This window comes from Enhydra lutris, unplaced genomic scaffold, assembly GCF_002288905.1.
Source record: "Enhydra lutris kenyoni isolate GAN:26980312 unplaced genomic scaffold, ASM228890v2 scaffoldscaffold26, whole genome shotgun sequence".
Lineage (NCBI taxonomy): Eukaryota > Metazoa > Chordata > Mammalia > Carnivora > Mustelidae > Enhydra > Enhydra lutris.
The window spans coordinates 5,573,589-5,598,509 of record NW_019154110.1 but is presented as its reverse complement, the minus strand read 5'-3'; the positions used below and the strand labels follow the sequence as shown (position 1 = coordinate 5,598,509).

The 24,921-nt window shown below is 51.0% G+C and overlaps 1 protein-coding gene across 11 annotated transcripts in view; it reads left to right on the top strand.

Annotated features, from left to right (window-relative positions):
- LOC111151623 (kinase suppressor of ras 1) overlaps positions 1-24,921 on the top strand; it is a 163,609-nt gene that overhangs the window by 60,946 nt on the left and 77,742 nt on the right. The gene's annotated exons all lie outside the window — the stretch shown is intronic.

The window sequence follows — 24,921 nt, the reverse complement described above, 5'->3', positions numbered from 1 at the left end:
TGGGGGGACAGGGTAGAAAGTGCCAGATGGTGTGCAGCTGGAGGGCCTGGAGGGCTCTGGGGGAGGAGGTGTCCCGAGGCCCCGCAGGGCCTGCTTTCAGGGTGGGGCATGGGCTGGGTGTTTCTCACTTTCTCTGGGGTTCAGAAATGCACAAAGCACCTCAACCCCAGGGTCTCCATGAAATAGGGATACTGCAGGGTGGGGTGTCCCGCAGCAGCGGGCCCTGGAGAGAACCTTTGGCCCCCTGGTGTTGCCCAAGCTGGTGCTGCCTTACCTGAATGGCACCCGTGGCCTTGGAGAGGGTGTCAGTGCATGGGAACTGCTCCAGAGGCTCACTGGGGGTGCTCCTCTCCCTCGGAGGCTTGGGCAATGATCACGTCGTGTCAGGAGCAGGCTTTTCCTGGCGCAGAGCCAGCGCCCTTCCCAGCATCGCAGAACAAAGTCAGCTTGACTCACGCTCCCAGGTGCCTCAGTGTTTCCACCAAGAGAAGGGGCCTAATCAGGAGAGCCTTGCCACATCTGCCTTCCACCGGAGTGGTCCTGTAAAGCTAGGGACGGATGCCCACACAAGTCAGAAAGGGAGGAACGATGTATGGGCTCTCTTGCCGCTCTGTTCATGGCTTCAGAGGAACTCTTACCAAACGGGACAGGGTGGGAGCCTTGGAACGGCTTTGACTGTGCCACTGAACGGGCACCTGCTGGCTGGGGACAGGTCTGAGCTGGGAATACTGGTCAGTGGGTCTGTCTGGGGCTGTTTAAATCCTCAGGGTGCGTGGGGTGCTTCCTGTAAGTCTCCTTTCCCGTTGAGCTGCCTTCACTAATGAAGGAGGGATTGGTTCTTCATTCCAGAAGGTGCCAGTGGTGTCCACCTCTGCTGGGTGATTCATTCAGATTCAGACCACAGGGGTTTGGTATTGTTATGACAGGTAACATGGCATAGAGGCCAAGAGCCGTGCTGTAAAGCCAGACAGCCTGGGCATGAATCCCAGCCTTGCCATGCCCTAGCTGTGTGATCTTGAGTGAGTGACTGATCTGCCCGTGACTCAGTTGCCTGATCAGCAGAATGGGAGTGATCCCAGTACCTGCCTCTGTAGCGATACAGTGTGGTTCGAATGAGCCGGTGTGTTTGGTGTGGGCAGAGGGCTTTCAGCCGTGCCAGTAGACCATAAACATGGCAGCTGTTCATATTTTTTTATTGCTTTTTTCCTCGTTTTGGGCCAGGTCATGGCGTGACCAACAGGTTGCCGTCAGCCGGGCTTTTCCCCAGTTCTTCTCGCTGTAACCGTAGTGTCCTCGCTGTCCCTGGAAGCACCAAGCAAAACATAGTTCAGGTCTTAGCCCCGAGGCTGCAGTGGGTGTGGGACTCCAGACCTTGGGGACAGCTTTTTGTATGCTTGGTTTTCTTGGTATTTCTCTCATTTTTTTTTCTCTTCCCAGAAGATAGCCACCTTTGAAAAATGATGCATTGCTTAAACAGTCTGATGATGTTAAAAAAAATTGTCTGCCCCATACCTAACTTAAGCTTCGATTATCTCCATGCCTCCTCTCTGTCCTCATCTGCAAGCAGATATGCATCCAGTAAGGAAGGAGCAGACACATGTTCAGATGCTATCCCCCTTTCCCCGCCACCCCAAATATAACACACTGGAAATTGGTAGAGGAGTAGTAAATTTGAAGTCTGGGGTCTGGTGGGTTTTGGCTCAGGTTGGCCTTGACCCTTGCTGGCTGGGCCATCTTGGGGAAGTTCATTGGTCTCAGGGGAGCCTTGCTCTCTCCCTTATGAAGCGTGGGAAGAAGACTATCATGACTTCTGACTTTATAATAATAAAAAAAGTAGTATAAGTAAATGTTCTAGCATAGTGTGGTTGTTGAACAAAGCATACTCTTTTTTTTTTTTTTTTTTAAAGTAGGCTCCATTACCAGTGTGGAGCCCAGCCTGGGATTTGAATTCACATCCCTGTGATCAAGACCTGAGCTGAGATCAGGAGTTGGACACTTAATTGTTAAAGCCACCCAGGTGCCCTCAAATTATACTCTTTACTAGAAAAGCTGTGCACGTTTACTGTAGAGCTTTTACTGGCTGCCTGATACTTGGTTGTACACATCTAGCCAGATTTTTCCAACCCGTGTGTGGGGTTGGACATTATTTCTCTTTTGATTTTATTTTTCTGGAAGCAGCTGCTAGCCCCCGAAGTCGAACTTTACCCTTTACATTGGTAACTTGGTGTTCTTCAGGGTTTTGCTTAGCTGAGAGGCTGCCCAGAGCCTTGCTGTGGGGGGGTCAGCTTTTATCTCTTGGTGGGGGGAGGGAGGGCAAGAGGGAGGGAAAGGTAAGGGGTTCCCCGAAGCTGGATTTTTCTCTGATGTGGTCTGGGTGTAGGTTCAGCTCCCTGGGGGATGGTGGTGCTGCAGGCTTTGGGTTCTGCAGGTGTCATGGAAACCCCCCAGCTGGGCCCAAGCCCGAGGAGTAAGGAGGGGAAAACTTTGTCACGGCTCACAAACAGGTATTTCCTGTCAGCCTGAGCTGTCAGAGAAATCAGCCCCCTTGGTAATTCAGAAAGGGGAGCCCCACCCATGCCGCTCCCCACCCGCCAGGGTCAGAAACTCCCAGGATTCAGTGAACGGGGGACAGCTGCACTGCCCAATGGAACTTTATGTAATAGTGGAAATGTTCATTCTGCTCTTTCCTGAATGGCTGCCATTCACCACACGTGGCTCTTGAGCCCCTAAAAATGTGGCTGTCCATCCTGGGTAGAAATGCATGCAGATTTAGAAGACATTGGGAACCAAAGAATGTAAAAGATCTCCTTCCTTTTTAATATTTTGTATGCCTTTTGATTACACTTTGAAGTGACTTGGGGGATATGATTGGTGAAACAGATATCATTGCAATTGATATCTTCTGTTTCTTCTTATAACGTGGCCACTAGAAAATAATAAAGATCCCTGGGCGCTAACATTATACTTTTGCTGGGCAGCTCTGTCCTAAGAGTGTAGGCTGCAGCTGCTGTCCTGCCCCACAAGGGGCTGACTTGACTGGGAGGGGAGAAGTGAAACCCACCTGGGCATCCCCCCAATCATTGGATAAATATTGGGTGAAGAGGCCAGAGCCCTTTATTAGGTATGTGTTGGGAAGGCCTTGGGCTCCACGCCCTTGTCCAGGGACCAGGGTCAGGGCGGGGGGATTTAGTTTACAGGTAGTTGTGTGTGTGGGGGGGGTCACTGTATAATCCTAGCTTCAGAGCTTGAGGTACAGCACCCCGCCCCCCTCCCCACCCCCACCCCAAGTGTCCAGGGCACTGGCTGGTTCCTATCTCCACCCAGATCCACCTGGGCCACTTCCTCACTGCTTGCTCCCCCCTGACCTGAGATAACACTGTGGTTTTCTTTTTTTCCATGGAAGGACTTCCATGCATTCCTTCTGAGGGCGGTGAGTCATGGCAGAGCCAAGCCGGGAACTGACCCGGGAGCTGCCGTCCATGACTAGACAATGGAGGTGGCAGGGGTTGTCCTCTACCTGTGCTCACCTGGGTCTCAGTGACCTCATTCAACTTTGCCTCCCTGAGCCTCCATTTCCTCATCCGTAGAAGGGGAATGTTGTCATGAGAAAACACACCCTGAAGAGAGGTAAGGGTTGAGAACCTGTAGGAGTGCTTGATGAAGCGTATGGTACCACTATGAGGGGTTATTCGTATCGTTCGATGGCTGTTTTGCAGACACAAAGGAATTGGAAAGAACACCAAAGCTAGAGGGGTGCCCGGGTGGCTCAAGTTGGTTAAGCGTCTGCCTTTGGCTCAGGTCACGATCCCAGGGTCCTGGGATTGAGTCCTGTGTCGGGCTCCCTGCTCAGAGGGGAGCCTGCTTCTCCCTCTCCCTCTGCCTACTGCTCCCCCTGCTTGTGCTCACTCACTTTCTCTGACAAATAAATTAATAAAATCTTTAAAAAAAAAACAAAAAACACCAGAGCTGGAGAATTCAGAGCCCTAACACTGAAGAGCTGAGTGGACTGAGATTGGGGTAACCCAGGTAAAAACGTGCCCCCCAAGCCTTGGTGGCCTGGTCTGCGAAGTAGGTTGCTCAGAAGGGTTTAAAGGAGACTGTGTATGCCTGGCTTGTGCTTAGCAGTGCTTAGTCGCCTCTCTTTTCCCGAACATTGGGGCTGGGCTATGGTCTGAGCTGAAGGCTGTCAGGGGACTGCTTGTCTAGCTCCTTTTTAAAGTGTACAAATACCACTTCCTGGCTTGGTTCTCAGCAATGGAGGAGTTTTCATCCTTTGAGCATCCATCAGCCTCCCAGGCCTGCTTTGGGGCCCCGGCATTATCTCCGTACTGGCTGCTGCTCCTCTCCAGAAACCCCGTGGCATCTTAGCAGATCCTGGAGTGCCTTCCTGTCCCCTGTCCTAACAGCTCTCCTGGCAGTGGGTTGGACGGCCATCGTCCCATTGTAGAAGACAGGTTCTCAGAAGGTAGGGTGAGCATACCTGTGCACACAGTCCTTGGAAGAACAATCTGGAAATTCCCAAAGAAACCCTTGCTATCAGATTCTTTGGTGTTCACGTTCTTGGGGAAGAAGTTAGGAGGGTGGGATAGAGATTTTACAGGATGCGTGGCTCTTGCAGAATGGTTGTCTGGGAAGAGGTGGATGAAAAGTGTGTTGTGGGGGCAGCTGGCGGGCTGGACACTTGCCATTGCTAAATCACCAGCCACCTGTAGGGAGCTGACTGTTGGGTGTAGACACCATCATGATGGCTTAGAGCCAGGAAGTGTCTCTGCTTTTACTTCCCTCCTGGTTTGGGGATTCCAAGCTGGTGAAGTGAGCCCCTGGGAGTAATTTTGCTTGCCTGGGGGTGAGAGCGTGTGCGTGTGTGTGGGCTGCCTTTAGTCTGCTGGGAAGAGGTTTTTTAACACCCATGAATGGGTGGGGGCATCGGTGGGCACTTGGGGACTGGAACTCAGAATGGAAGGACAACAGCCTGCTGTCCCAATCTGTCAGGTTCTACTCATGTGGGACCTGTGGACGGTTGGGAGGTTTCCTGCAGGACCCTGGTGGAGTGCTGGGCTGGGAGGAATTGGCTGTGGCTTGGTTGAGGCATCTCTATAGAAAGATTGTGTGCTTTAAGGGCAGCTTTGGTCAACCACGAAAGCTTAGGAAAGGGGACGGGTCCCAAGTGAGCTTTGGCAGTAGTCAAGCAAGGTTGCCCAGGGGACAGGGCACCCCAGCCATTAACCCGTGCCTTCCATCACTGTGGCTAGCTGCAAGCTTCCAGGTTTTTTTTGTGTGTGTGTGTGTGTTTTTCCCCCTTCAGTGCCCCCAAATGTGGCAGTTTTCAAGCTAGGTGTCAGGTAAGGACAGGCTCACCAAGCAGACATCTGCTTAAGTGTAAACCCACTCACCAGGGGGAATATACAGAGTCATACAGCCTTTGTAGGAGAGCCTGAGACATCAATTTTTCGGCATAAAACAATAAAGTGGTTCTGTGCAGCCTCTTGCCGTCTTGTGTGTGTTTGGTTAGCTTGGGCCCATCCTCAGGGCTGGGAGCGAGCTAGACTCCAGACCCACTGTCTCCCCACTGAAGTCCTAGCCATGGACAGGGCCCCTAGCTTTTGCTCAGATGGCTCAGCAAAACATCCACCTCTTTTCGGCGTCCTTTCTAGTACTTTCTAAGCTTCTCCTATTTCAGGTCTTCGTCACTAATCTGTGGAGTAAATGTGTATGTCCCAAACTATTTCCTTCCTCCCAGGAGCTTAGAGTTGCTCTGGTTGTGGGAGATAGAGACGAATGTACTAGAAGCACCTAAGGAAGAATGTAATGCGTTACCTCGGCCAGTTTCTGGCTGAAGACAAATGTGAACACAAATATGTTGTGGGGGGCAGCTGGCGGGCTGGACACTTGCCATTGCTAAATCACCAGCCACCTGTAGGGAGCTGACTGAAGAGAAGGGTGGGGGGCACCCTGGCTGGGGTGGGGGTGGTAATAAGGTAGCAGGAGATTCAAGTTCAGTTCAGATGTGTTGAGTACCCACAGTGGGCTGGGTTTGTTATCCGAACATCATTCTTCGTTTTTTATTTTTAACTGTTTCTATTATAAAATAGAGTCAAAGAAGTCCCCAGAACGTAACAGTGCAGCTCAGTGAATGACCACAGAGTGAGCACCCTTAGAACTGCTTTCAGATTGAGAACTGGAACTTTCCCAGCACCCCAGAGGTCTCCCCGGTCACAATCCCTTCCCCCTACTCCCCAAAGTAACATTGGCCTGACTTAAAAAAAAAAAAAAAGATTTTATTTATTTATTTATTTGACAGAGAAAGAGAGACATAGAGAGAAGGAACACAATTAGGGGGAGTGGGAGAGGGAGAAGCAGGCTTCCCGCTGAGCAGGGAGCCGGATGTGGGGCTCGATCCCAGGACCCTGGAATCATGACCTGAGCTGGGGGTAGATGCCTAACGACTGAGCCACCCAGGACAGGGGCGCCTTTTACAGTTGTCACTGCCCTACTTCTGAAAAACGATTATTTTACCATACTAAGCACCGTCCTTCAGGTTGTCCCGTTTTTTGGATTTTCTTTCTTTTTTATAATTTTTTTTTTTTAAGATTCTGTTTATTTATTTGACAGACAGAGGTCACAAGTAGGCAGAGAAGCAGGCAGAGAGAGAGGGAAGCAGGCTCCCTGCTGAGCAGAGAACCCGATCCCAGGACCCTGGGATCATGACCTGAGCTGAAGGCAGAGGCTTTAACCCACAGAGCCACCCAGGCACCCCTCTTTTTCTTTTTTAAAGATTTTATTTATTTATTTGACAGGCAGAGATCACAAGCAGGCAGAGAGGCAGGCAGAGAGAGAGAGGGAAGCAGGCTCCCTGGTGAGTAGAGAGCCCGGTGCGGTGCGGGGCTTGATCCCAGGACCCTGAGACCATGACCTGAGCCGAAGGCAGAGGCTTTAACCCACTGAGCCACCCAGGCGCCCCTGTTTTTTGGATTTTCTATAGGGAGAATCAGACTGTAGGTGTTCTATAGTATTTTGCTTTTTACGCTTGGTGTTGTGTTTGTGAAATATAGGTATTTTTGGCGCATGTGGCTGTTACTCATTTTCACTTCAGCGTACTGTTCCAGCAAGCGATCGGCACAGTTTCTGTTCTCCTGTTGATGGACATTTGGTTTGTTTACAGTTTGGGAATGTTACCCAGACTCCTGCTGTGATCACTGTAGGACAGACCTTTGGGACACACCTGTGTGTGTGCACACACACGCGCGCATGCCCGTCCTCTTACTTTCTGTGGGATGTACCTGGTGGTGTAACCGTGTCCTCTTATTCCTTCTTTATGTCAGCCCCGGTCAGCAGATTGGGGAGTGTTGGCTTGGCTCAGCAGGTGGGAATCTTGGCTACTGGCCTGCCTCTGTACTTCTTGGGTTGCCTCTGAGCACCCAGCAGGGCCACATCACCTTTCCAGGCCTTGTGGGAGTTCCCACAAGGTAAGTCCTGTGTTTGGTGCCTGGGTAACTCTGCAGGTGGACCGCGTATCATGTGGCAGATTGCTCAGGAGGGCAGATGAACAGTGTCGGGTGCGGCCTGTCCGTCACAGTCCTCCAGGTGGGCCTGAATGCCCAGCCCCTCGAAGCTTTGGTGTCTGCCCACAGCGTTTCCTCCTAAGTGGTGTTGGCTCTCCTCCAGCATCCCCAGTGCAGAATGGTCAGGAAGGCCCAGGCCTCAACCGAGTCTCCCAGCTGCTGCTTGCGGTGCAGCTAAGCTCTTAATGTGTTTTCATAATCAAAGCAGAAAGGTCCCATTGTGGCACTAACGCCTTTGCCATAAAGCGCTTTTTGTTTCCTAGCAAAATTCCAAGTTGCAAAAGCGAGTCAGCTTAGCATAGACACAATGCTAATGAATGGCCACTTGCCACTTGCAGCAGCTAGGCAAATCTCCTGGTAAATCACGGGGGGGCCAGCCTCTGGTTTATTGAGATACCCCAAAGATGCCAAGATACTTTGCAGGCCACCTGGAGGAACACAGTAAGATAGTTAGGAGTCGTTTTGATCATCCTGGAATTACAGTCTGTATGAATGTGTCAGGGTTCTCTTGGACCCGTGTTTGGAAAATCCAGATGACATTGGGTTAAATAAGTAAAGGGGTTGGTTTTCTCATGAAACAAGAAGTTCAAAGGCAGGCAGTCCTAGGGCTTCTTGTTGACTCCTTGTGTCTCTTTGCTGTACCATCCTTGGTGCATAAACTTTTCCCTCAGGCTCAAGATGCCTGCTGCAGCTCTGGACTTCACATCTGCATTCCCGGCAGGAAGAAGGCGAGAGAGAGGCTGGAAGCTGGTTTTTGCCAACTGACTCTTATCCATTTGAATGAGGAAAATGAGCTTCTCAGAAGTACCAAGCAGTAGGCTTCCCTTAACGTTTCAGTGGCTAGAACTGGGTCACGGGGCAACCACCTGCAGCAAGGGAGCCCGGGAGCTACGTGCTCTCTACAAAATCAAGGGTCCCCGAGGTTCCAGAAGAGGGGAGAATGGATGGGGGAAGGCCGCTAACAGCAGGGGCCACTACATGCTGGATAGCATAGGGAACGTATGCACGTTACAGAAAGTCCATTTCCTTGGTAACACACTTATTCTTGCGAGCACCAAAATGTATGTCAATCATTTTACATGGCGCCAGTAGGCACAGACATGGTTTTTTGAAACAATCTAATGGCATCGGATTTTGCACCGTGGCTGGGGAGCCTCAGTCCCTATGGGGTATGGTCTGTGGGGCTGCTTGGCCTGAGACAAGACTGCTTTTTTGACTATTGGGGCTGCTTTGTGGCTTCTCCTGCTTGTTCCTTCATTGCTGTCACATCTTGTGGTCTTGCCTCTAGATGCCATAGTTCTTCTCACGTCAGACTGTCTGCTTTCTACATTCTGTGGATGGGAGACCCCGGGTGTCAAGTTTGACAGTAAGCACATGGGCATGGAGGCCTTGGCTCTGGGGAGAGCCGGGAGGGCAGTTTAGCTTGAATCTTCCTTTGGAGACTGTTTTGTCCTCTCTGAGGCCTTTGCTTTCTTCTGGCCTCCCAGATAAGAGAATTAATGATTATACTTCAAAACAAAAACAAAAACAAACCAAGGGCAGTTTGCAGTCCTGTCCTCCCAGCAGGGTGAGACTAGATAATCATTTTTTTGTGGCTCACTTCAGGCGGATTTTCCCATCACCACTCAGATAACTTCCTCCTTGCCTCACCTGTCCCTCAGAATGTAAAACCCCATTTTATAAGCGCAACAACTGTAAAACCTATTTTCTCCCCCGCTGATTGAGAGACCTATCACATTCAGGCAATAAACAAAGGAGAAAATCAAGATGTGGCTGCGTGACTTTGGACAAGTAACCCAGTCCCTCTGGGTCTATTTCCTTATCTGTAAAAGGAGGATAAATATTAATGGCTTGGGTGTCATTTAAAGAAGTAAATTAGAACGAGTTAAAAAATGGGATGGTAGCCTAGCACATAGTAAGTGCACAATATAAACTTATTGATATTGTCGTGGTTATTAAAGAAGGAGCATGTGCAGTGTGGGATCAGGCCACCTGGGAAAGTATTTGGACAGACAGCAGTCTGAGCTCTATTTACCTGATGAGAGTGATAAATCCATTGTTTGGACAACACTAGGGAACCAAGAAGAGATATATTAGTGTGTCTTTGCCCTTGCTCCCTTCCCGTGACAGTGCAGAATGGAGTTTCTTTTTCTTCCTTCCCTGCAGTAATTTTATATCTGATTATAAAACCAGGTATGTGTTCCTCGTGGAGAATTGGAGAAGTGTAAAAACATAAAGAGAATTTTATTTATTTATTTTTTTTAGATTTTATTTATTTATTTGACAGACAGAGATCACAAGCAGGCAGAGAGGCAGGCAGAGAGACAGGAGAAAGCAGGCTCCCTGCTGAGCAGAGAGCCCGATGCGGGACTCGATCCCAGGACTCCGAGATCATGACCTGAGCCGAAGGCAGCGGCTTAACCCACTGAGCCACCCAGGCGCCCCATAAAGAGAATTTTAAAATCACTCTTAAAACACATGTACCTTACAAAACAAAAAAACAAAAAAACATACATGTACCTGTGTGTGTGTGGAGAGAGAAAAAGAATTTTATTTTTATTTTTTAAAAGATTTTATTTGTTTATTTGACAGAGGGAGCACAAGCAGTGGGAGGGGCAGAGGGAAAGGAGAAGCAGACTCCTCGCTGAACAGGGAGCCTGATGCTGAGCTCGATCCTGGGACTCCAGGGTCATGACCTGAGCCGAAGGCAGTCGCTTAACCAACTGAGCTATTCAGGTGCCTGGGACAGAACTTTAAAAAAGCGGGGCCACCCTGTGCTTTCTGCTCTGTGCCCTCCGTTTTCATGGCACGGTGAACAGTGCCCGTTGTGTTAAGTACAGCTTTCTGTGTGCTGTTCCGCGCAGCGTTCTCTTGGGTGGGTTTTTACCCAGAGCAGGGAGAGAACACGGAGGATTCAGACTGACTTGCTTTCCTGGGTGGTTGTCGGGAACCTTTCCCTGGGCCCCCGTCCATATTGTAGAAGCTGCTTTTGTCCAGCTATGGCACCGAGTGGATTGCAGTTGTCCCCGGGTTCTGTTCTAGGGATGTTGTAAGCTGGGGTTGTGAACAGAAGATTGGGGGTCTGGAATGATTTCAGATGCGACCAGGTGCAGGCAGGCGTGTAATTACGGCTGTAGCAGAGGGACCGTTGTAGACTACAGGAGTCAGAGGATTCAAGCGGAGGGACCCTTGTAGGCTACAGGAGTCAGAGGATTCAAGCGGAGGGACCCTTGTAGGCTACAGGAGTCAGAGGATTCAAGCTGTGTATCATTCAGTCCTGACTGAGGACCTGCTGTGTGCCACAACAAAGGCTTTGCACAGGGAAGGGCCTTGCAGGGAGGGACCTGCCTAGCAAGGTTCTCCAGGTGTGGACAGCTTGAATGGATTAGCTTAGAAGCAAGGTGAGGCAATGGCCCTCACCTTTTTGTTTCTAGAGCATTTCATGCTGGGCGGGGAGGCTATTCTTGTGAAATTTGGCATGGACTTTAATATTCTTAAAGTGAGAAGAAAAGGCTGAAGGTGTTTGCTTTGAAAGTACTTTCTCTGGGAAGTGTAGATGTTACCTGGAATAGTATAGAAGTAGTTTCTAGGCATCCTGGTGTTTGCAGTCCATCCACCTGTCCATCTGCCTTCCGAGAGTCCACTGTCTACCAGGCCCTGTGCTGGGAACTGTACGCGGGGTCCTCATGGTGTGTCGAGGGAGGCGGACATCTGGGTCAATCACTGATGTTCTGTGCTGACAAGTTCTGTGGAAAGCGAAGTGGGTGGGGCATCCGTTGGCAAGAGTGGGGAGGGCTTAAGGCTGTGATGTTCAAACAGGAGAGAAGGTATATCAGGCCCCCGGCCCCGGACCAAGGACATGGTCTCATTATTGCCAGGAAGGTTCCACACCCCTCAGTTGTGGCTTCAGTGGCCAGAGACCATAGAGAGCCGTTAAGGGAGCAGACATTTGCTGGTGCCTGCCCTGGCCGGCCACTGTGCTAGGACACATGTATTGGTAACCCTGCATCCTGTTTCAGAGCTTTAGATATTATGGCTCAGACGTTGGGTGAGCCCATCAAGGTCATGCTGCCCCGACGTGGCAAGGCTGGCCTTAGCCCCAGGCTGGCTTGACCCTGAAGCCTCAGGCTGCAGAACTCCCTGCGGGGCCTTGCAGGCTGCTGCTGCTGCTGCTGCTGGGCAGGGTAACAGCCGACCAGAGGCCTACACAAACAGTGGCTTGTGGTCAGGAGATGGAAAGCTTGGCTGTGGTTCCTATGCAGGGGGCGGTCCTGCTGATGGGAAATGAGGCTTTGGACTAAGCAAAATAGTAAATTACCTGGACGGCCCCCACCCCTTAACAAGCCCCCAGGGACTCCACAGCACCCAGATGCAGGAGATCTGGGAGCCTCTGCCTGTCTCTGGGCTTTGGTTGCCCACTCTCCAGACACAGGTCCCGGCCAATCCGTGGCTCAAATGTGGGGCCCTGTTGGGGTTGGCTTCCAGAGGCAGGAGGCCGGGAAATCCCCTCAAGTTTGTTGAGTTCAGCAATGCTCTTCACTGTACCCATTTTACAACTGCTTCACCCTCAGCCTTTGGTGCTTCTGGGGCGTCAGCACGGCTCTCGCTCTGACTTTACTAGCCAAGGAAGGTTTGATGCCAGGAACGAGGAGCCAGATGGTGCTGGCTATATTCTGTGCCACGCTGAAAGCCATGGGATTCTGGCTGTCCCGGAGTGAGATGTCCCCTCAGTGTACAGCCTTCCCTCGGGCACCCGACTTTGGCCAGAACGGAGGACCCTGCTCTGCGGGGTCGGCAGTGTGAGCACCTTGTGCGGCCAGGTTGTTGTGTGGGGATTTGGGGGATGGTTAGACCAAATGAAAGAGCAGAAGGGCTCCTGAGCTTTACATGAAAACCCTGGACATGGGTGGGGGGCGGGTGCCGCAGAGTGGGGGACCTGAGCCAGCACTGCAGGGAAGCCCATGGCACAGGCTTTGAACCTGGGCCCCAGAGATGGTGCAATCTCTTGGGGCTGCCAGCAGATACTACGTAGACGGAGGTCTTAGGAGTGGGGCGATGGGGAAGGGGATGAACCCACAGGCGATGTCAGGTGCTCTGCGGAGCTCCCTGTACCTAATTATTCCATGTCACCCCAGTGCTACTCTGAGGTGGGCAGCACTGTCCCCGTGTTGCATACGTGGAGACAAGGTTCTGGGAAGTTCCGGACCTTGCCCAATTTCATGTAGCACGTGGAGTTTGACTCCCAGGTTCTTCCTACCTTACCAAGACAAGATGCCCGTCCTATTTGGGTTGCAGTCCTAGATCCGGGTGGTTTCTGGAGCTTTCCACCAGCTGGGCAGAGGTTCGGGTGCCTCCGCAGGAGGGAGGGTTATGTTTCTCCCCTCCCAGAGCAGGAACTTTGGCAAGTTTGCTGCCTGGAAACGGAACGAGTTAATATTTGGAAGGGCTTTGTTCAGACTGAGCCTGGCACATGCTGAGGGCTGTGCCCACCAAGTGTTTGTTAAATAAAATGAAGGTAAATAAATAAGTAAATAAAATGCTAATAACACCCCCGTTGGCCCCGAAGTCTCCTTGTCTCAGCCTTGTCTCGGCCAGCAGGCTTCTCCATGCAGAGCGGGCACAATGGAGCTTTGTTCTTCTGCCCCTTTTGTCTGCAGGAGGCCTCTGCGTGGCTGACTCACAGGCAGGAGGCCAGGCTGTGCTTGCCCGAGTTTCCCAGGCCCCCGGCCTGGCCGCCTCCAGCTCCTGCTGTTTTCCTCCAGGGGCTCCTGGACAGGGAGGTGACCCTCCAAGCCGTGGACGGCAGGGGATGCCGCCTTCAGCCTGTGGTTGCCTGTTTCCCCAGCAGACAGAAGGAGAGGGTGAGACCCACCCCCACGAGGGGACGTCTAGCTGGCTGAGAGCAGGTAGAGAGAAGGTGAGCTTTGGAGACAGTGGGATGTTTTCCATTTGCCTGTCTGCCTAAATGGGCTCTTGGAGAACTGGGCCTTAAATCATTACATCCCCGTGAGAAGGGAGCTGGTGCGGAGGTGCTTTGGCCTGTCAGCTGTGTGACTTGGGAAGTTCCATGAACAAGTCAGTCTTGTGAAATGGGATTCCCAGTGTTCTGGGCCCAGTGGCTGCCACCGCCCGGAACAGTGGTTCTTAACCGTGTCTGCACATCACCTGGGCAGCTTTTATTTTATTTTATTTTATTTTAAAGATTTCCATTTATTTTAGGCTTGGAGGAGGGCAGAGGAAAAGAGAGAGGGAAACCCAGGCAGACTGTGCTCAGTGTGGAGTCCGACACGGGGACTTGATCTCACAACCCAGAGATCATGACCAGAACTAAAATCAAGAGTCAGATGCTTAACCCACAGAGCCACCCAGGTGTCCCACCTGGGATGTTTTAAAACATACTGATATTTGCCTAGTTGACTTCATACCACTGGGGTGGGTCCCGGGCACCCCTATCCCTATCCTCTCTCCTCGTGAGCCTATACACAGGGAGGGGCCGGAACATCTGTTAGTGTGCTAGAGCTGAAAAGACCGTTCCAGCCCCTTGTTCCTCCCCCGGGTTTACCCACAAGAAGGACGATGAGCTGGCGAAGGCTACATTGGTAGGGGCAGACTGGGGTAGATACAGGTCTCCACTATGGGACTCAGGCTTCCCCCCGAGCGCTGACTACTGCCTCATTACTCCTCATGCTCCTGGTTATGGGAACGGAGAGCAGTTGTTTGGCATCATGTTGACAATAAATTGTCCACTTGTCACCTATGCTGGTAGAGAGACCGGGCTCAGCGTCACGTTGTCCGGGAAAGCTCGCCAGCAGCTCCCAGCTTGTGTTTAGTCTTCCTGTCCTCCCTCTCCCTTTATCTCGTATATTGTTGACATTGTATCCTTCTACGTAGCATTGCTCTTACTTTGTGGGCTGTGAGCCTCCTGGGGGTCTAGCAGTCGTTATAAACCCCTGCCTGGACAGGGCAGGCATCCAGGAAGCGTTGGTGGGGTGGGAGGGTGGGTACCTATCCAGGAGCGTTCCATCGTTCTTCTGAGCCCCCGGGTTAAGTGGGTCAAGGTATTTACCCTTCTGTATCTGAATCAAGTCCAGATGAAAAACGCACGGCCAGGCAGAGTCAGGAAAAACAAGACTGGGAAGGGGCTGTGTACTCAATCTTGGGAAGACTGGCTTACCTAAAATAACAACTGTGGCTCCTCTCCGGCCCTCCCTCCCTGGGCCCTCCTGCCCAGTGCCCTTTTACAGCGGGCAGATCCAGTGTAAGTGTCGCAGCTGGAATCCCTGGCTGGTTATTTGGAAATAAACAAGTTGGCCCCTCTCTCTGTCTGGGACTTTATCAGGAGATACTCATAAGTCACCACCCGAGATGCGAGGTTTCTTTCCAGCAGCTGGGAGGGAGGACTCTGGGGAAAACAAGGAGGGCTCGTGATGGGTCCAGTACCTCACAAACTGAGCTCTTCTGTGTTCATGTTGGTTTCTGGGGAGGCTTGAGGGGATGGGGATGCAGAGGACTCCCCCTGCCTGCCTCCCTTTTGCAGGGTGGCCCATCCCCAACATGGCAGCTAGGCAGCCTTCTGGGGAGAGGAGCTCAGGCTGAGGCTATTCCTCTGTGTCTGCTCTAGCTAATTCAGAGTATTCGGGGGCATGTGCATGCTGGCGGGGGGATGGACATGGAGGCCAGTGACATCAGCAAAGTAAAATAAACAGTGGTTCAAACAAGTTAATTTTTCTTACACATAAAAGGGGTCTGGAGGTAGGGAGCCCTGGGTTGTTATAGTGGATCTGCAAAGACATAGGGAAGTACATTCCTTCCGGTTCACCTGCTCTGTCATTCCTCATCCTCATGTTCCTTCTAGAGCTCCGGCTATCACTCGTCCTCATGTTCCAAGATAGCTGCTAGATCTCCAGCTATCACATCATCTTTCCAGGCAGTGGAATGAATGAGGGACTGGGGCAAGGATGTTCTTTAAATATTCTTTTTCAGATTGCCACAGGACTCTTACATTGACATGTTATTGACCTGACGTTAGTCACACAACTATACTATCTAGTTCTGGCCCTGACCTTGGGTTACCTAACCTCTCCATGCATGTTTCTTCTTCTGTGGCAAGGATAACTGAGTTACCATAGGGTAAGTGCCCAGAACTGTGCCTGGCACTTGTTAGGCACCACGTAAGGATTGGCTGCTGTGATTATATTTAATTGGGGAGTGATTTGAGCTTCCTTGGTCTCCTTTTCTGAAGGCTTATCTTGTTGGGGTTGTGAAAACCTGGCATTTGGAAAAGGTTTGGGGCTCTCGATGGCTTACAGTTTGGTCACCGAGCTTGCATTTCCCTTCAAGGATTCTTTCCAAACCTTAAACTTTCCCAGAGTGCATCTGCTTACTCTTAAGGCAGCTGACCAGCGTTGCTGGCACCTTCTCCATCTGAAAGGTGATAGTGCAGTTGTGGCCAAGGACACACCCCAGGGAGGCTGGTGGAACTTGCTGTCCTGAATTTTGCCTAAATTCTTTTTTTTTTTTTAAGGTTTTATTTATTCCTTTGACAGACAGAGATCACAAGTAGGCAGAGAGGCAGGCAAAGAGAGAGGGGGAAGCAGGCTCCCTGCTGAGCAGAGAGCCCTATGCAGGGCTCGATCCCAGGATCCTAGGATCATGACCTGAGCTGAAGGCAGAGGCTTTAACCCCCAGGTGGACCTAAAAATTGCCTAAATTCTCTTCAGAAAGGTAAGACTGGAGAGCCAGAGGCAGGTTCCAGGGAGAATAAAAGCAGCGCTGTCTGATGCAAAACTGTTCTGCGGAGGGCGGGTCCTCACCCCTACCCCATCCAGGACTGCTTTGGAACTGGAAGCTCATTTCTGGTCCATTTACCCATTTTGGACACAAGTCAGATCACACAAGATGCATGAGAACAACATTAATGTCTTGGGCTGTAACCAACAGCCTAATCCTGGTCTTCACCATCTTCAGAAGAAATTTTCATCTTTTCTAGATTTTTAGGCCAGATACCTTTTCAGAGTGTCTTCTTTCTGGAATTGAGATGCATTATACACTGGTCTAATGGGAAACTTTTTGTTCTCTGCAAATTCTCTTATTATATCAGCGGTGTATTTTGTAAATTCCTGCCTCACCCGTGTGCATCCAGAATGAATTTTGTTTGGTCCCTAAAGAGGGATCTGACTTTGTTGACTTGTGAGAGGGAGCTGATGGGGGCCACCCCCCGCCCCCCGCCAGTGTGTCAAGTAGGTCCTCAGTGTAAGTGAACACAGTTAGTCTTTGAAGGGACCTGAAGCTCCAGAGTGTTTCAGTTATTTGTTAAATAAAGGTCACACAGCTAGATAAGAATGGGTCCAGGATTTGAGTCCCCCTCTGTTGGATCCTAATGTGTGGCCCTGTCTCCTCTCTGGACACAACCTGTTCTTTACTTCTGCCTTCTGGTGCTTTCAGCAGTGTCCCCTTCTCCCCTTCTCCCACTGAAATCCCACCTATCCTCTTTCATTTTGAATCACATTATGTGTTTATAAGGAGAACACATGTTCTTAGAGAAATCACAAAAAGCCTCGAAATAAGATTCTTTACTTCCAGAGTTTACATGTTGATGTGCTTATTTTGCTATAAACCATACCTTGACCTCAGTGAAGCTGAAAAAAGAAAAATCATGCTTTAAAAATTGCTTAAGGATCAATTAGGATTATATTGTAAATGTAGTTTCTTGAGTCGTTACCTTGCTGTCATATTCTGGGCATCGGCTGTGTCATTAAATATTCTTTGAAAATGGAATTTGTATTTTAGCTGCTGCCGCTTTCTGCTATCTAAACACACCGAAGTATAGTTACCCACTTCCCCATGGTTGGCTATTTTAAGTTACACTTCTGTGAATAGCCCTAGGCGCGTGCTTAATTGTTTCTGTGGGATATATTCCTAGAAGTGGAAATGGTGGCACAAAGCGGATGTGTCTCTGAGTAAGGCTGCTGCCTGGTTCTCAGAGACCCCCCAGGAAGGCTGGCGGGGCTGCTCGGCGCTCCCACCCCGGGACCCTTTGGAGTGGCTCTGCGGTGTTTGCTTTCCTTTTGCATTTGCCGGCTTATGATTAAGGTGGAAGGGTTTGTTACAGTGGCGCGGTCCTGAATTTCCTTTGAGATGCGCGTGTATGTTTGCTTAGCCTGTTTTACTGACCCTGTCCCGGGCTGCTCCTCATTCTTCGAGACCTAGTTCAAAGCCCACCTTTTTCACGACCCCTTTCTTGCTCCCTGCTATTGTTCTGAAACTGGAACTTCTTTTTCTTTTTTTTAAGATTATTTATTTATTTATGAGAGAGAGAGAGAGAGAGAACGAGCACAACCTGGAGGGGCAGAGGGAGAGAGCATCTCAAGCTGAGTGCAGAGCCTGATGCAGGACTCCCATCCCCCAACCCTGAGATCACAACCTGAGTGGAAACCAAGAGTCAGACGCTCAGCCGGCTGTGCCACCCAGGCACCCTTGGAAGTTATTTTTAATTTCAACTCGGAATTCTCATAGCAGCTTGTATCTTAAAACAACTTGTCAAATACCCCTTTGTATTGTAACTTCATATCTTTGGCCCCAACTAGATACCTTTGGTCCCTACTCAAGGATGGGGAAATGGGTCTTACTCATTTCTGTACTACTTGGGGGGCCTGGCACAGTGCTAGGTAACTAGCACGTGCTCGATATTCTTAAATGGATGGGTGGATGGATACACACAGTTCTTAAAAACTAAAAAAAGGGGGTGCTGGCTCTGTCAGTAGAGCATGTGACTCTTTTTTTTTTTTAAGTATTTATTTATTTATTTATTTGAGAGCGAGATTGAGAGAGAGTACAAGAGTAGAGTGAGGGCAGAGGGAGAATAGACTTCCCACTGAGCAGGGAGCCTGATGCAGGACTTGATCCCAGGACTGTGGAAACATGTCCTGAGCCAAAGGCAGATGCTCAACCGACTGAACCACCCAGGTGCCCCAGAGCATGTGACTCTTGATCTCGGGGTTTTGAGTTTGAGCCCCATGTTGGGTGTAGAGAGGACTTAAAAAAATCTTTTAAAAAAAAGTCAGCAAAATCAATCTAATGCCATCTTGTCACATTGGTTTCTTCCTTTCTTCCTCTTTTCTTTCTGAAACTGATAACCTGTCATCTGATAACCTGTCAGGGCTTTCGAGGGGAGGCTGGGCATGGCGGCCGCCGGAGGGACCTGCGTCAAGTGGAACGCGGACGGTCGGCTGCCCACCCAGACTTTTCTCCCCATCAGCTTCCGTTTTCCTCTTTTGACAATTTGCAAGGTAATATTCTCACAAATCATCTTACACCATCCGTGCGTAGTACTTCTAGAACATTTGGAGGACGGAAGAGTAGAAGTAAGGAAGTGATTACCTGCAGCCTTCCCGCCCAGATTCAGCAGGCCTGTGGTTGACATCTCTGCCATGTTTTCTGGGAGCTGCAGTTTCCAGACGCACGGGTTGTTAACTGCCTGTCAGGCAGGAGAATCACCCAAGGAAACTTCCCCGTGTTTCTGTAAAATTGTTCAGCAGTTTTGTACTATTGTAAGTGGTTTTCCCATCGCCTCCTCAGGCCCTGCTTCTGTTGGTGGGTCTGTGAGTTGTTCCCACTGTGTCCCCTCGTGAACAGGGTGCCTCGTTGCTGCTTTAGCCACCTGGCGGGGGGGACAGACCTGTACCAGCCCTTCCCCTCACTCTCCTCCCTTTGTGGCCAGTGCCCCATGTGCCTCTCGGTTTGTGTTTCTCAGTATCCGTGTGTAGCAACGTATTGAGAAATGGCTTCCTTTTCAGGAGGAAAACTCGAGTGCTTGAGCCTCAAGGAGGCCACACAGGAAAGCAGAATCATGGCCTGTGGGTGTCAGGGCTTGGTGTCGCCTAGCCAGCCAGCCCCCTCCTGCCCACCGAGGCCTGGGGGTGCACAGGGATGCAGGGAAGGGAAGGCCTAGCTTTTGGAGGGGCCGTAGGCCTCAGGCCTCGCATAGCTGCTCTCCCCCGTAGTAAGTTCTGGTCACTCTCCCAGGTCCCCATAGGAGTTTATAGTGAACACCTGGGTCCATTTTCCGGCTGGTCCCAGACTTGGATCCTGTGTGGCATATCTGTCCTGGGTGAGTCCTAGGGAGCTGCTGGGATGAGAGCAGTTCTGGAATGATCTTGAGCCCTGCTCCTCTGAAGAGCTGCTCAGGGCATGTCTCGGGGCCCCTGACGCAGTTACAAAGGTGATGTGTCTCCGAAGTCCAGGGCTGGGGCTGTGGAGGACCACAGACTGGGTTCACACCCCACCTGACAGTTACTGTATCTCTGTGGCGTACTTTCATCCCCACATGGGAATAATAACACCTCCTCCAATGAAATCAGTTAGCACTTAGAAACTTCTTTAAATAGTCCGTCATTTGCCAAGTAAAAATAGGGCACCACAGGCCCAGCTAAGCTTCTTGCTCCAGCAGCAGGTAGAACCCGTGCCCTCTGCCTTCCAGCAGCGAGGGAAGAGCACTGGGCAGGAGCCAGGAGACCAGGGGAGGAGTCTGTCTTGGCACCTGACTTTTGACTTTCTACGTGACTAAGTCACTGCCTTGTCCTGGGCCTTCGTTTCCTCGCTGGTTGTGCATTACATGTAGGAGATGACCTTCAAGGCCTTTCTCATCTTAGAACACTCGAGGATTTTGTGCTTCAAAGGTATTTCAGCTATCTCAAGAAGGGGCCAGTCCTGCCAACAGCCCCTCCTGGTTGGCGTGGTGTCCTCAAGTCAGGCCCAACTGCAAAGACCAGCGGCCAGGAGGAGATCCAGAACCCTTTGGGGTTTGCCTGGAGTTTTCTCTGCATAGGTCAGCTTGCCTCCCTCTGGAGGGTGAATTCAAGTATTTGGGGCAGGCGTCGTGGGAGAGCTGACCTCCTTTGGGATGTGGGGCAGGTGCTGTCCCACATGGGGAGTGGGGCCGAGGTGTGGACTGCCCGAGCCTCTGCTCTGTGGGGCTGCACTGTGCCCGTGCCTGCAGAGCTCACCGCTTGCCCTCAGGTCTGCATGTGAGTGAAATCGGGTTCTTGTGCAAGAGCTGGTGTGTATCTCTGTGCTTCGAGCTGTGCTGTCAGATGGCTCATCTGCAGAGCTCTTAGCGGAGCTCTCCCAGTCGGGGAGCTAGCAGGAGGTTCTTGATCTGTCTCCTTCTCGGGACAGGTAGGAAGGAGGAGGATGTGGATTGCACACCTCCGAGGAGGGAAGGACTGTGTGCTCTTCTGGGCTCTGCTGGTCCTCCAGGCCTTCTAGAAGTTTCTGGCCTCCTACTGGCCAGGTGGCAGAGCCTCGCCTGGGTTGGTGCTCTATGTAATATGTCTGCCTGATGCTGGTGGGGCACAGTGGGTAGGGTTTGGTGTGGGGTGGCCTAAAATAAGATGAAATAGTCCATGGAGTCAGAAGGGGCGGCCTGGGGCTTTAGGTCCACCTGGGTTTAAGTGGTTGGTTCTTGAACCTCTGAGTCCTTACTGATAAATGAGGATCCTCCCACCGAGATGCCCAGCCCTGGCCTGGCTCACAGTAGGTGCCCCAAACACCTGTCGATCAAGGAGGTGATCTAGTCTGTGCTTAGAGCACGGACTCAGCAAGTAAACTGCCTGGGCTCAGATTTTCATTCTGCCGCTCAATAGCCTTGTGACTTGGGACTGCTCCTTGGCCTGTTTACCCCTATGTGAAGTGGGGAAAGCATTAGGGCCTCTCTCACAGGTTTGTTACGAGGCATCAGTGACTTAATATATATGAAGTCCTTAAGGTGGTGCCCGGGTCCCAGTAAACACCTTGTCAGTGTTACCATCTGATTTCTTCACTACGTCGTGGTCAGTTGATTTTAAGGAGTTCGGCAGCAAGCCCGCTCTGTTTGTTTGGAAGTAGGTCCTCTCTCTGTTCAGCTGGAGCTTGTCCAGGGTGGTGGCTATGCATGTGTGCATTCTTGCCTGTCGTTGTCTCCGAGCGGTGTCAGAGGACCTCTCCTGATAACAGCCCGTGTGCCAGGCCTGGCGGCTGCTCTGCGCCCCGCCCCCCCGTGCTCTCCTCAGCTTGTATGCGTCTCTCTCTCTCTCTTTTTTTAAGAGACTTAATTATTGAATTTTTAAAAGTAATCTCTGCACCCAGTGTGGGGCTTGAACCCATGACCCCACAATCAGAAGTTGCATGCTCCACCAACTAAGCCAGCCAGGTGCCCCTGGTTATGTGCTTTTTTTTTTTTTTTTTTTTAAGATTTTATTTTATTGATTTATCTGACACAGAGAGAGAGCATGCAGGAGAGGGAGAAGCAGACTCCATTCTGGGCAGGGAGCCCATTGTGGGACTCGATCCCAGGACCTCAGGGTCATGGCAGGCGAGAATTTTACCCCTGAACCACCATTGCGACCTCAGGGTCATGATTTGAGCCAAAAGCAGACGCTTAACCCACTGAGCCACCCAGGCACCCCAGGGTTATGTGTGTCTTAATAGCGTTCTGGTTTACCTTGCTTTTCTGCTCAATTCGCTTGCAGGGGTTTACGTAGCACATTCTGGCCTGTGTGTTGACTTGCTCTTGACCTCCTGGAAATCAAGTGAGGGTCAGGAAGGCCGTCCTCTGTCCTGAGTGGATTCTAGCCTCACCTGGCCTTGTCTTCATCTGCCCCTTTCAGGGCACACATGGGAGTAGCTTGGGATTTGCCATGTAAATGGACTCATTCAGGAACATGTTTAAAATTCTTAAAGCAATAAACATGTCAGAATTTAACAGCCTTCAAAGATAGTAAGATACTGGAATTTTTAAAAAAGATTTTATTTATTTATTTGGGAGAGAGAGAGTGAGCGTGCGCATGAGCAGGGGGAGAGGCAGAAGGAAAGGGAGAAGCCGGCGTCCCGCTAAGCAGAGAGCCTGACACCCGGCTCGATTCCAGGACCCCAGGAGGCAGACGCTTAACCGACTGAGCCACCCAGGTGTCCCCAAGTACTGGAATTTTTATGATAAAGATGATAGGAGGTGAGTGTTACCGTCCACCAGGCCTAGGGCTAACTGCTTTACATTTCCCTCCCAGGAAGGTAGTACTATTACTCCCCACATTTTACAGATGAGAGAACTGAGGCATAGCAGGGTTCATTTAAATTGTCCGTGTTGAGGCAACTGGACAGCAGGTAAAGGTGGAATTTGATCTCAGGTCTGCCAGGCTCTAAGCCCAAGCCCTTGACCATCCCTCATACTGTCTCTGGCTCGCATTCCTGAGATGACTCCATAATGACTTTCTGTTCCTGAGCCCTTTCTCACTCTCTGCTAGTGAGCTTGTGGATGACATGAGCCCAGTCAGCGCTGTGTCCGCTGAGGTGTGCAGGGCTCAGGGGAGAAATCTGGTAGTCTTTGGCTGTTGTTTGTTGGAGAGGCTCGTCTTCAGCTGCTCCCATCTCCCAGAGCTGACGTCACCTCAGCCCCATGGCAGTTCCATCCCAAACTTTGTTTTAACTTCCTCTGCCCAGATAAAATGAGAGCGATGAAGATGTTATAATGAGGAATGTCGTAGGTAATTGAATGACCATCATAGATCCCTTATGAAAAAAGGTATGGGTGGCGTGGTCCAGCTGCCCTCCCCACCACCCCAGACTCCCCTCCTTCTGAGGCATCTGAGGAGTGACTTTGGCAAAACTGACTGTTTCAGGAGTGCTCGGTTTTAATCTATGGACTTAACATCACCCTCCGGGGGTGGGGATAGGAGGAGACTACCTCAAGGTTGGAACTATTTGGTTCTGTAGCTGCTCATTCTCCTTGCTCCACGGGGAGACCGCAGATGTGCAGTAGTTCAGGAATCGACACCTGCAATGGGACATTTGCCTTTCCAGGTTCCCCCCACGCCCTGTCCCGGTCTGCCTGTCAGCTGTCAGAGCCCAGCCTTTCCCACAATCGAGGTTGTGGAGAAGGGAGATGGGGACAAATATTTGCTGGTCGCTTACAGCACGTCAGCTGCTGGCAGGTACTATATCGTTTTTGTCTTTACAGCCATGTTTTGAGCCTCCCCCCCCCCCCCCCCCCCCCAGCACCTCCAATCCCACTGCCTCATTTACAACAGGAAGTAAAGGCTCAGAGACATTGTGTCAGTTGCTCATGGTCCCTGAACTGGTAGGTCCCTTAGCTTAGCGTGGGGGTGAGATTTGAACTTGGATCTGTCTGACGCTAATCCCCATGATCTGCTGGGCCCTCTCTCCTTAATAGGGTGGCATGTTTCCTGCACGGACAGGTTGGAGGGGGCCAGATGGCGCCAGCAGCCCTAAGCTGGCTGGTGAAGGCTCCTCCTGGGTCTGGCCGACCTGGTGAGTGCCGCCCCTCCCTAGCCCCCGTCTGACCCACCCCAGGGGGCTTCAGGGAAGCTGGAGATGAACTGTCAGAGGGGTGGGCCCTTGTTCTCAGCAGGTCCGGGGTTTCCCTCTGCCTGGGAGAAGGCGAAGGGACAGAGCTCAGGAGTGGGGAGATAGCTGGGATGGGAGCTGCGTGCGGCCTGAGGTGGCGTTGCCGAGCCGGTCAGCTCTTCAGTTTCCTGCATTCCACGGGGTTGGCATGCCAAGCGTTCCCTGGACAAGCAGTCAGGGAAGTCTTGTCTTTATAGTCACACTGCTAATAAAACATCTCTTGAATTTGCTCCTTCCTCTACACCCACATTGTCACTAATGAAATTACCTTTTGTTCTCATCATTTGCGGAATGGCGGTGGCTTTTTAATTGATTTTCCTGCCTCTCTGGTTTCTCCACACGCATTTCAATCTATCCTCCACATGGTTTCCAGAATGATGATGGTTCAAAAATGCAAATCTGATCAGGTGTTTTCCTTTGCTTTCCTCTCCATGCTGTGAGACTGAGTGTAGATGCTTCAGCATGACCTTCCGGGACCTTCCAGAACCTTCCTGGATCTGCATGTGTGGGCCCTGACCCCTGGGTGACTTTGCTCTCCTGCCCTTTCCCATCCTCTCTACTCTTCGGCTATTGGCCATATATATATATTTAAGTTTCTGCCAGGGGCACCTGGGTGGTTCATTTGGCTAAGCATCTGACTCTTGATTTGGGTTCAGGTCATGGTCTCAGGGTCATGAGATTGAGCCCTGCCATCAGGCTTGGCACTGGGCGTGGAGCCTGCTTAGAATCCCCCCCCCCCCTCTCTCTCTCTCTCTCTCTCTCAAACAAAGCAAAACAAAACAAAAAAAACTTGTCATTACTCTAGTTTTGTTCACAACGTGCCCCCACCCGAAGTGCCTTCTCTGTCCCTTACCCTATGTGCCATACCTCACAGCTCACCCCAGCCAGTTGCTGCCTTCCCAGGACTGTAGCAGCACACCCCACAATTAGACCCAGTCTCCTTGGGATCCCACAGCAAGTA